Here is a 12,554-nt window from a genome sequence, read left to right as displayed (position 1 = left end):
TTTGAAGCAGAGATAAATAAGAAAAAGGGGATACATGGCAGTGACTGCAAGCCAGATAACTATAGATTAAGGTGTTGGGGACCCTGTGGCACCTCTTAGTGTAATAGCAATCAGTGTGTGACGGCTGGGGTGGGAGAGATGGAGGGGCGCACTTTGCTGTCTCAGCCTTGGGTGCTGGAGGACCTTGTCTCGGCTCTGATGGTCATTTTGATGAGGTAAGAAATCCTCTCTCAGATCTGGTGCTGAATATAGCTTGGTTCCTCCTCTGTATCCTTATGTGCCTTCTCAGTGGCAGCTGCCAGGAAACACTATCGAAGTTCAATATTTAGAGGACACCAGCAGACTGTCTATTAGCTGCGTGTCTGCTCTGCATCCATTTCTCTGGGCTCAGCTGTTTGCCTGTCACCTATTGAATCAGGCTGATGATGGAATGCTGTAAAGGGACACAGCGAAGCATTCTGTCTCTGCCTGGATTCTGCCCTGTCTCCCTTTTTTTGGTGGTATTTGGTTACTTAAAGTGGTCCTGAGCTAATTCGACATAAGACATAAAATGCCACTAATGCAAAATAAAGCGTCAGCAAGGCTGCATCATGTGCACAAGCCGTCCTTTTCTTCTGTTTCCAGCGCTACAGTCCTCCAGGGACCGAGGCTTGCTTCACGGTATTATTCCATTCTGACCTATCAAATAGGGATAGTCGGAAATGCTGATTTCTCATTTTGCGGAATTTACGATTTCTGCAAATGCAGATTACGGATTCTGCGGATTTCCAATTGTCGATTCCACAGGAGTCTTTTTTTTTGTCATGTTTTGCATTCTCTGATTGGCCAAATACTTCCGAGTTGACTTGGAAGCATTGAACCAATTAGAAATGGCAGAATTTTACCATGGTAATCGGAATACTACAGACGTTTTAGGCCAATGACGAGACTTTGGAATACTCTGTAGTATCCGTGTCTTGTAGAGGCATGCCTGTTACAGCCACTGACATGGCAAGGCATTTCCTGAACAGCAGTTGCAATGTCTAACTGACAAAATAGCGTGCAAGTGAGTAGGGAGTACTTCCTGGGAAGTACCCTAGGAAGCTAGCGGAGGAGGGGAGCGGCATGGAATGGAGGAGGAGGCGGAGGCAATGTGGGGAAACTGATTGACAAGCTGCAGGTAAACAGACAAGCAGATTGTCGCTAGCCTGGAGCTATTTATCGGGGGGACAGCAGAGCCCGGGGGGGCCTCGCAGCGGCACCAGAGCCCGGGGGGGCCTGGCAGCGGCACCAGAAAGACACAGAGGCGTGTCATTGTGCAGAGAACATGCCACTGTGTCGTATTATCCTTACTAAAAACCACTTTGGGTTCTCTTTAACCTCCCCGGTGTTCTATTGAGATCGCCAGGGAGGCTGCGGGAGGGTTTTTTTTTAATTAAAAAAAACGATTTCATGCAGCCAACTGAAAGTTGGCTGCATGAAAGCTTACTAGAGGGCGCTCCGGAGGCGTTCTTCCGATCGCCTCCGGCGCCCAGAATAAACAAGGAAGGCCGCAATGAGCAGCCTTCCTTGTTTGGCTTTCCTCGTCACCATGGCGACGAGCGGTGTGACATCATGGACGTCAGCTGACGTCCTGACGTCAGCCGCCTCCGATCCAGCCCTTAGCGCTGGCCGGAACTGATTGGTCCGGCTGCGCAGGGCTCGGGCGGCTGGGGGGACCCTCTTTCGCCGCTGCTCGCGGCGGATCGCCGCAGAGCGGTGGCGATCAGGCAGCACACGCGGCTGGCAGAGTGCTGGCTGCGTGTGCTGCTTTTTATTTGAGGAAAATCGGCCCACCAGGGCCTGAGCGGCAGCCTCCGGCGGTGATGGACGAGCTGAGCTCGTCCATACCGCTCAGGAGGTTAAAGAGAACCTGTACTGAGTAAAAATATTTAAAATAAACACATGAGGTAACTTCAAATGAACATTACATAGTTACCTTGCCATCAGTTCCTCTCAGAAGCTCACCATTTTCTTCTGACAATAATCCCTTCCAGTTCTGACAATATTTTGTCAGATCTGAAATATATCAGTTGCTGTCAGTAAAATATCAGTTGCTGTCAGTTGTAGCTGAGAGGAAAATTGATGTACCAGGTAATGTCCATGTTTCCCTATGGCTCAAATGGGCGATGTTACAGTTTAACTGTGTGCTGACCAAAAAGCTGTTATGGGTAATGGCCATTTTCAAAATGGAGGACTCGCTTCCACTGGCCGCCATGTGTCCTGTGAGACGTGCGGCATCACTTTCTTCCTGTGCGAGGATGCAGCTGAATCCCGGAAGCCGAGCTCCCCGCACGAAAAAATGCTGCAATGTCGGCCGAATTGCTAAGGCAAATGATTCGGGCGGCGGCAGCATTATCCCCTATGGTTTCCCCTCACGATTTGCTTGTGGGGAAACTCCCAGATTAGGCCCATTTCCACATCAGTGGAAACAGGCTCTAAGGCCCCATTCACACTTGAGCGTTTTGCCGGCGATTTCGGCAAAACGCTCAAACGATAGCGCTTTTCAAAGCGCTAGGGTAATAAAAGTCTATGGGCCCGTTCTTATTTGGGCGATTTGCGCTAATCACAGCAAATCGCCCCCAAAACGGTAAACGCAAACACGTAGCCTGCACCATTTTCAGGCGATTTCCCGGCGATCGCATTTTAGTGCTATAGAAGCGCAAAACGCGATCGCTAAAAAAATCGCCAGGTGTGAATGGTGATTTGTTTTGACATTAATCGCCAAAAAACGCCAGAGCCAAAACGCTAGCAAAATCGCTAGTGTTTTGCGATCAGCAAGTGAGAATGGGCCCTAAGGCCTCTTTTCTATGGACTGGTGATAGGCAGTGAAATGCCTCTCAAACTCTCACAACTACTCACTGCTGCCTGGTAACTGCTCCCTGCTGCCTGGTAACTGTTTGCTGAGCACACAGTTCAACTGCCCGTGGAAATAAAGGCCTAAGGGCTTGTTCACACCTAGGGCGCTTTTTTTGAGCGCCGACGACTTTGAAAAACACTCTAAAATACCTTGTGCAATGAATGCTTATGGGACCTTTCATATCAGCACGTTTCATCTGCTTTCCGTTCAGCAAAGCGCTGCATGTACCATTTTCGGGGTGATTTTGCTACAATGGAAGGTATAGAAAAAAACGCAAAACGCTCACAAATTGTTTTTTTTTTAATCCGGTGATTGCGTTCGCTTTTTCAAGAATAAATTTATTGTATTTATTATTTTCTGGGTCAAAGAGTTCACTTCTTGACTGACGTCAGGAAGTGAAAAAACTGAATCGCTCCGCAAAAGCGCCTGCAATAGCGCTCTGCACAAAATCGTACCGCACGCGCGGGGGGGGGGGGTGGTTGGGGGTGGCGCAGGTAGGTGGTATAAACGCTTAAAATTTTTTAAATGTGAGCAAAGCCTAACTGCTTCAGAAAACAGGACAGTATTCGACTGAAGTTGGGTGGAAGAGCTCAGAGAAGCTCTTTTGCAAAGATAACAACTGAAGTATTTTAACGCTTCCTGTACTGGAAAACAATACGAGACTCTTTTCTTTGCTACTAATGTTCTATTTCATAGCTGTACTACACATACAATTCATTATACCATAAGTTTATCTTCGCTTCAGGTTTGCTTTAACCACGTCATCCCAAAGGGGTTTTTACCCTAATGCCAGCAGAGAAGGAAAGACTGGGTCTCAACCTGGATTAGTGCAATTATAGCAGAATTTTATTCCATAGCAGCAGAAAAGCACACAACGTTTCGGCACTAGGCCTTTGTCAAGTGTTACCAAATACAGCAAACACTTGAGCAGTTTTCACCTTTCAGTGCTCATCCTTTTCATTTGTCAATAGCCAGGGGCGTAACAATAGACCCTGCAAGGAATGCAGCCGCAGGGGGGCCCAGAAGTCACAGGGGGCCCGTGGGGGGAGAAGTTTAATTTCCATGTCCTGAGAGACTGACAATTTAGGGCACTGAGAGAAAAAGTTTTCTGCTCTCTACATGTTCTAATGACTGCATCTGCTCAGCCACTGATAAGGAATCACAAATTTTTGAAGACAAAGATTTCTAGACAGTCCCTACTCAGTGTTAAGCAGACTCTTGTGTACAGCCCCCAACCTCTCTACCCCTCCCCAAGTGGTCTGTACTGTAGGGATGCTGGAGAAGTCAGCAGAGACAGTTCTGCTCCATCAAAGATGGACAGAGTGAGTATAATAAGCTGAGGCTGGGAGCAGACACGTCTGTCGGTTTTCTGTATGCGTTTTCTGCACACTATGGGCTTGATTCACTAAACTGTGCTAACTCATACCACAGCCATGCTAGCGGTTTGCTTGCGTTTTCGGTTGCAATCGCGATTGCGCGTGACAATTCGCAATTACGAAAAAAAACACTACCTCAGCCGTGCTGTGAATTAGCACAGTTTAGTGAATCAAACTCTATGTGCATCTGTATGTGTGAAAACATGCGCATTTATCACAGAAGCTAATGGGCTTGATTCACAAAAGAGTGCTAACTGTTAGCACGGCCGTTTTCGCGCAAATTTTCGCATTGCGCGCGCTCACGCACAAACGTGAATTTTACCGCGAAATCCATATCGTTTTCACGCGAAAATTCGCGTTTGCACGCGAAAACGTTATCGTTTAGCACGGAAATTCGCGATCGCCCGCAATGCGAAAATTCGCGCGAAAACGGCCGTGCTAACAGTTAGCACTCTTTTGTGAATCAAGCCCATTGTAATAGAAAATGCATGCAGTGCTTTACTGCTGTCTGTTTGTTATCTGCATGGGGAAAACACATTCAAGTGTGCACTAACCAATTGAATAACATTGGTTCTCAGTTTACCTGCGCAGAAAGCGAGGGGAGCATCCAAAGTTTTGCAGGGGGGCCCAGTGATGTCTAGTTGCGCCCCTGCCAATAGCTTAATCACTACTAATCACAATGAAATGATCTATATCTTGTTTTTTTCACCACCAATTAGGCTTTTTGGGGTTGATATTTGTTTTCAGTAATTACTTTATTTTCTATGCATTTTAAAGGGAAAAACAAGAAAAAAATGAAAAAATACTCTATTTCTCCAATTTCATCCCTTATAGTTTTAATATAAACACTGCTACTGTGCATAAAACCCACACATTTTATCTGCCTATTTGTTCTGGTTATCGCAAGATTTGAATGATGTCCCTAGTACAAAGTATAGTGACAATATATTATTTGGAATTAAAGGTGTATTTTTTTCTATGTTTTTTTTTCACAAGAATGCACGTGCACACGCGGGAGCGCGCACGCGCGCACGCACACAGCAGCAGCAGCGCTGCTTGACTTATAAAAACGTCCTGGAGCCGTTAAGAGGTTCTAGCATAACGTTTTTATAAGTCTGGTTGTCATTAAGTGGTTAAATCCTATTTTACGATTATGACCGCCAGCTTGTAAATCCCGTTAAGTGACATTGAAGAAGCACTAGGAAGAGTGGAAGAAGCTGAGTCAGGGGAAAGCTGGTTCTTAGCTGCCGCCCCAGTTTGGCCATAAAAGCTCTTCCACTCCTCGGTCTAAATTGCCCGATCTCTCCCAGCCTCCCACTTCAATCATTTACAAGGCATAAAAAGATGAGAAAGGACATCGTAACCTTATCCGAAGGATAAACACAGGCGTCTTAAAGTGGACCTGAACTCTTGCACGGGACAGAAGGAAAACACAGAGAAATGCACTCTGTGTGTATTTAGAGAGTTTAGCCTGTCTAATTTCCCCTCGTCTGTGACTAATCACAAGTTGTAATGTGATCTCTCAGCTGTGTCAGCTTGCTGCCTCGACAGAACAGCTAATGTGTGAACACAGGATGTTAACCCTATGTCTGCTTCCATGAAAGCTGGAAGTAGGCACATTTCAGTTTTATTGCAGGATATGTATCAGCTGTTACACAGAAATGTTTTTCTTTAAAGAACACTGAAGCGAAAAAAAAATGATGATATTATGATTTGTATGTGTAGCACAGCTAAGAAATAAAACATTAAGATCAGATACATCAGTGTAATTGTTTCCAGTACAGGAAGAGTTGAGAAACTCCAGTTGTTATCTCTATGCAAACAAGCCATTAAGCTCTCCGACCAAGTTAGTCGTGGAGAGGGCTGTTATCTGACTTTTATTATCTCAACTGTAATTGAACTGTTTACTTTTCCTCTGCTAGAGGAGAGGTCATTAGTTCACAGACTGCTCTGAAAGACTCATTTTGAATGCTGAGTGTTGTGTAATCTGCACATATTATAGAATGATGCAATGTTAGAAAAAACACTATATACCTGAAAATAAAAATATGAGAATATTTTCTTTGCTGCTAATCTTCTAGTAATTATTCATAGTACACAACCAATTCATTATATCATATATTTTTTTTCGCTTCAGTGTCTCTTTAAGGCTGGATGCACACATGGCATAAACGCTTGCGGAGCGGGAAAAGCTGCGTTTTATGCAGCAACGTTAGTCAATGGGATGCAGAAGGACCAGCGTTGCACATATTACAGTAAGCGTTCTGCAAACGCTTGTAGTATTGCATAATATGCAGGCGGGCTGCCAAAAACGCACATCATGAAAGTCTACGGTGACGCATATGCGTTGCGTTTCCGCTTCCTGTTTTCCTAGTGATTTGCATAAATGAAAAAAAAGCATACAAACCGCATATACGTTTTTCATTAGCGAACCGCAAACGCATTAAAACGCACGCAAAACGCATATAAACTCAACCGCGATTCGTATTGGTAACATGCAAACGCACACAAAGACACAAAAAATGCACCTGAAACTGCGAAACCCAAAACGCATGAAAAACCCATTACACAAACGCACCTGCGGAAAACGCTATCTCATATGTGAACCCAACCTCAAGGTTATTATGCTGTTGTGTATCTTTTAGAGCAGAGAGGAAGTTCTGTGTTCAGATCCGCTTTAAGGCCATGTTACTGTTTTGTTTGTCGCTGCTCCTTCTTTTATACAAGGCCTTTGAGAGCGTCGCCACCCGACACCCCCGGCCGCCATCGGAGAGACAACGCCGGGACAGAGCAAGTTTTCCGATTAAAAAAATCTGCATTTGTCGGGATGTCACGCGAACACGACTCGGTCCCAGGATATTTTACAGCGGCCGAGCGAAGGCATGAATAATACAAGAGGAGACCCCTCTGCTCCGCGTTCCGAGCGCGCTCGCTTAATAGACGGTTTACGCAGCCCTGAGCATGAAAGTCACCGAGCTCTGCGCAAAAAGTACACGGAGATCAAGATTAAATAAGAGAAGGCAGTTTTACACAGCGAGGCGCGGCGTCGGCGCCCTCCGGAGGGGACTTTCATTTGCATACAATGAAATTTTAATGCCGTGTGTGGAGAGAGACGAATGGGGGGAGATTGTGCAGCCAGTCAATTCCCTGCAATGGGACCGACAATGAAGAGGAGGCCTGAAATACCACAAATATTACCAATGCCAACTGGAATTTTGTTAAAGGGAACCTGAAGTGAGAGGGACATGCAGGCTGCCATATTTATATCCTTTTAAGCAATACCAGTTGCCTGGAAGTCCTGCTGATCTCTCTGTCACAATCAGTGACCGGACTATGTACTCTGTAATGTGCTGCAGAAGATGTCAGTGCTATATAAATACATACTAATACTATGGTAGGGCATTAGACTATGACTATGGTAGGGATTAGATTGTGAGCTCCTCTGAGGACAGTCAGTGACATGACTATGTACTCTGTAAAGTGCTGCAGAAGATGTCAGTGCTATATAAATACATACTAATACTATGGTAGGGCATTAGACTATGACTATGGTAGGGATTAGATTGTGAGCTCCTCTGAGAACAGTCAGTGACATGACTATGTACTCTGTAATGTGCTGCAGAAGATGTCAGGGCTATATAAATACATAATAATAATATGGTAGGACATTAGGCTATAACTACGGAAGGGATTAGATCGTGAGCTTCTCTGAGGACAGTCAGTGACATGACTATGTACTCTGTAATGTGCTGCAGAAGATGTCAGGGCTATATAAATACATAATAATAATATGGTAGGACATTAGGCTATAACTACGGAAGGGATTAGATCGTGAGCTTCTCTGAGGACAGTCAGTGACATCACTATGTACTCTGTAAAGGGCTGCAGAAGATCTCAGGGCTATATAAATACATAATAATAATATGATAGGACATTAGACTATGACTATGGTAGGGTTAGATTGTGAGCTCCTCTGAGGACAGTCAGTGACATGACTCTGTAAAGTGCTGCAGAAGATGTCAGGGCTATATAAATACATAACAATAATACGGTAGGACATTACACTATGACTATGATAGGATTAGATTGTGAGCTCCTCTGAGGACAGTCAGTGACATGACTATGTACTCTGTAAAGTGCTGCAGAAGATGTCAGGGCTATATAAATACATAATAATAATATGGTAGGACATTACACTATGACTATGATAGGATTAGATTGTGAGCTCCTCTGAGGACAGTCAGTGACATGACTATGTACTCTGTAAAGTGCTGCAGAAGATGTCAGGGCTATATAAATACATAATAATAATATGGTAGGGCATTAGACTATGACTACGGTAGGATTAGATTGTGAGCTCCTCTGAGGACAGTCAGTGACATGACTATGTACTCTGTAAAGTGCTGCAGAAGATGTCACTGCTATATAAACAAAAATAATCTGTCCACACCATCCATATTTGTCTGATTATTGCTACGTTCAATAGTTATTCTCTAAACAAACCCTGTAGCCGGTGTGCCAACCCCACGGACAGGAAACAGCTAATCCTCATTACACTCATAAAAAAGTTTATGGAGCCACTCGATGTTCTGATAGTAACGCTTTATATAAATAAAGCTGCCTCGCCGTTTATCAGGCCGGGTTATATTGTCACCGCTGACCTCTCGCTCTGCGGCAGATGTTACACGGATTTATACGATTTGAATTATTGGCATAAACTTTTGTTCCTATCAAAATCCGTTTTTCACACCCACACGTTTAACTGTCGCCGCTGATCTGGCAGATTGCAGCCACGCATTAGCCTCAGCTCTGTACACACACAACACAAGTCACAGGATCATAAATCACTCTCACCTGCTTTTATTTACCAGAACACGTTACACAGTATAAATCTGATTCCTAGAAATTGTCGAGGGAGGGGGGGGGGGGGGGGGGAGTTGCTAGGGAGAGATATCAACTTGGTCAATAACAAGCATTAGTAATATCGTTCTTTCAAAAAGAAATGTGAGTTTTGTGTAGAAAAACACAATCTGTTAAAGTGACACTAAAGCCAAAAATAAACTTGTGATATAACGAATTGTATGTGTAGTAGGGATAAAAAAAAAACAAAAGTTTGCTTTCTATAAAACAGAAAGAATTTGCAATAATTCAGGTTGGAGTGAGCTTGAGATGTCTCCCAGTGCATTACTGCTGAATATATGCAAATTAACCATTGTTACCCTTAAGGCTCATACACACATCAGACTATAGTCTTTGGAAAATGAAAGATCACAGACCAATCTTACCACCCTTCATGTAGTATGAGAGCCATACTCTACACAGTCTATTCTATGGAGCTGAACTCACCATCAGAAAGAAATCTTTGCAAGATGCTGCACACACAGATGCTGCACAGACACAAAAGATCAGTATCTGCAAAAGATCTGTTCCTGCCAAAAATCCATTCCTGCAAATTGCAATGATAGTCTATAGGTTCGTATACACGTCCGATAAAGATCGTTCGTTACGAACGATTCGTGACGTTTACACGATATTCAAATTAGACGGAAAAGATCGTTCGTAATGAACGATTGTGTACACACGTGAACGATATAAGTGTAAAGTACTGAACGACCAACGATTAAAAAATGCGTGCGCAAACGGAAGTGACGTTATGACAGGCAATAAGAACATGCGTTATCGGACGATCTTTGTACACACTGCAACGATTGAACAATTATCTTTAGTTATCGTCCCAAGAAACGATCGTTGGAAAATTTGGAGCGCACGATTATCGGTCCAATTGTCGTTATCGTTCGTTTTTGAACGATCGTTATCGTACGTGTGTACTCAGCTTATGAGATCTGCAGATCATCATACACACATGATTTAACTGACATTCATCTGCAGATCAAGCAATCATCTGCAGATCTGAAAATCTATCCTGGTGGATCTGATCTGCAGATGAATGTCAGTTAAATCATGTGTGTATGATGATCTGCAGATCTCATAGACTATCATTGCAATTTGCAGGAATGGATTTTTGGCAGGAACAGATCTTTTGCAGATACTGATCTTTTGTGTCTGTACAGCATCTGTGTGTGCAGCATCTTGCAAAGATTTTTTTCTGATGTGGAGTTCAGCTCCATAGAATAGACTGTGTAGGTATGGCTCTCATACTACATGAAGGGTGGTAAGATTGGTCTGTGATCTTTCATTTTCAAAAGACTATGGTCTGATGTGTGTATGGGGCCTTAGAAGCTAAACACACCTCCAGAACCGCTGGAATGCAATGATGTGTCAGCTTGTTAATTTGTACAGAGCCATAATAATCCAACATGCATACAGACTGTTTTGGATTGTTTAATCCTCATCAGTGCATGGCATGGATTAATTTGGCTCTACGCAGTAGGGCTTGTAACACCGAGAGGTACAGACTACCCAGCAAGCTCATAGTGACCCAGAACTCATTGGAGTGTGTAAGGGACTACAATGGTCCTAAAAGCCCCCTTACTAAGAGACACTTAAGTAAAAAAAAAATAAATGAGTTTTACTCACCTGGGGCTTCCAATAGCCCCCTGCAGCTGTCCGGTGCCCTTGCCGTCTCCCTCCGATCCTCCTGGCCCCGCCGGCAGCCACTTCCTGTTTCGGTGACAGGAGCTGACAGGCTGGGGACGCGAGTGATTCTTCGCGTTCCTGGCCACAATAGCGCCATCTATGCTGCTATAGCATATATCATATAGCAGCCAGGCATGGTCGGAATAGCCCATTTCCGTTTCCGGCACAATTCCGCATTCCGTCATATAGAAATTCCGTTACCGTTCCATTCCGACGGTATACTGGGGCAGTTCCGCGGAATTCCGACTTATACGGAATTCCGTCGGAAAAATATCTATCTCTCTCTCTCCTCCTCCTCCCATCCATCCATCCATCCAGTAGGGAATTGCAGATTTTCAAAACAGCTTATATACCATAGCTGGGATTTGAACCCAGAACCTAGTGTGTAGTAGGTATCTGTCTTAACCTCTAGACCATGACCCACACTACATGCTAAAGCTGGCGGTAGCATAAACCATACTTCCATTACGATCAATTCGATAGAAAAAGTAGCATGATTAAGGATTTGTACTTTTTGAAAAGCATGCTTATATACCATAGCTGGGATTTGAACCCAGGACCTAGTGTGTAGTAGGTATCTGTCTTACCCTCTAGACCATGAACCACACTGCATGGTAGTAGGTATCTGTCTTACCCACTAGTAAGGCTGAGGCTGGAGAGGCTGCAGCCTCAGGGCGCAGTGTAGGAGGGGGTGCACAATTCATTCAGCTGTCATTCCCAATTGTGTTTGAAGCAGAAAGAAATAAGAAAAGGTGATACATGGCAGCGACTGCAAGCCAGATAAGTAGAGATTAAGGTGTTGGGGGTGGGGGGGGGCCCTGGGGCACCTCTTAGTGTAATAGCAATCAGTGTGTGACAGCTGGGGTGGGAGGGATGGGGGGGCGCACTTTGCTGTCTCAGCCTTGGGTGCTGAAGGACCTTGTCCCACCTCTGACCACACTACATGCTAAAGCCTGGCCCTGAGTGTGGTTGATGGTCTAGAGCAGTGGTCCTCAAACTAAGGCCCGCGGGCCGAATGTGGCCCCCTAAGGCTTTCTTACCGGCCCCCCACACAGAAAATGTATTGCTTATAAATGCAGTCAGCTACATCTTTCATTATTGGTGGTCCACATATGGAATAGCAGTGCAGCACCCCCCATCCACATAGAAGCCAGAAAGCAGAAATTTTGCTGGTTTCCAATCAAATTCCACATCAGGTGACACTGCTGTCCAATTGGCTTGCAGATTGTCACCTGGGTATGCTTCACTGTCTGGTCCGCAAAGACTTCTACATCATTTTATGTTTACTCCGGCCCACCAGCGGTCTGAAGTATGTTGACCCGGCCCTCAACCCAAAACGTTTGGGGACCCCTGGTCTAGAGGGTAAGACAGATACCTACTACACACTAGGTCCTGGGTTCAAATCCCAGCCATGGTATATAAGCATGCTTTTCAAAAAGTACAAATCCTTAATCATGCTACTTTTTCTATCGAATTGATCATAATGGAAGTATGGTTTATGCTACCGCCAGCTTTAGCATGTAGTGTGGGTCATGGTCTAGAGGTTAAGACAGATACCTACTACACACTAGGTCCTGGGTTCAAATCAGAGAGAGAGAGAGAGAGAGAGAGGGAGAGAGAGATAGGAATTCCGATTTGACTAACGGAATCGGAATTAACCTAATTCTGGCCGGAATCACGGAATTCCGTGGAATTTTCCGAGC

General features: G+C 44.6%; 1 long non-coding RNA gene across 1 annotated transcript in view; it reads left to right on the top strand.

Moving 5' to 3' along the window:
- Positions 1–1,042: 1,042 nt before the first annotated feature.
- Positions 1,043–12,554, top strand: part of LOC137517880 (uncharacterized) — a 69,661-nt gene continuing 58,149 nt past the window's right edge. The window contains exon 1 of the long non-coding RNA XR_011020701.1: positions 1,043–1,159. This is a non-coding gene — a long non-coding RNA (uncharacterized lncRNA). The remainder of the gene's footprint in view (positions 1,160–12,554) is intronic.

This window comes from Hyperolius riggenbachi, chromosome 5, assembly GCF_040937935.1.
Source record: "Hyperolius riggenbachi isolate aHypRig1 chromosome 5, aHypRig1.pri, whole genome shotgun sequence".
NCBI lineage: Eukaryota > Metazoa > Chordata > Amphibia > Anura > Hyperoliidae > Hyperolius > Hyperolius riggenbachi.
This window is presented reverse-complemented; position numbering and strand designations above follow the sequence as displayed.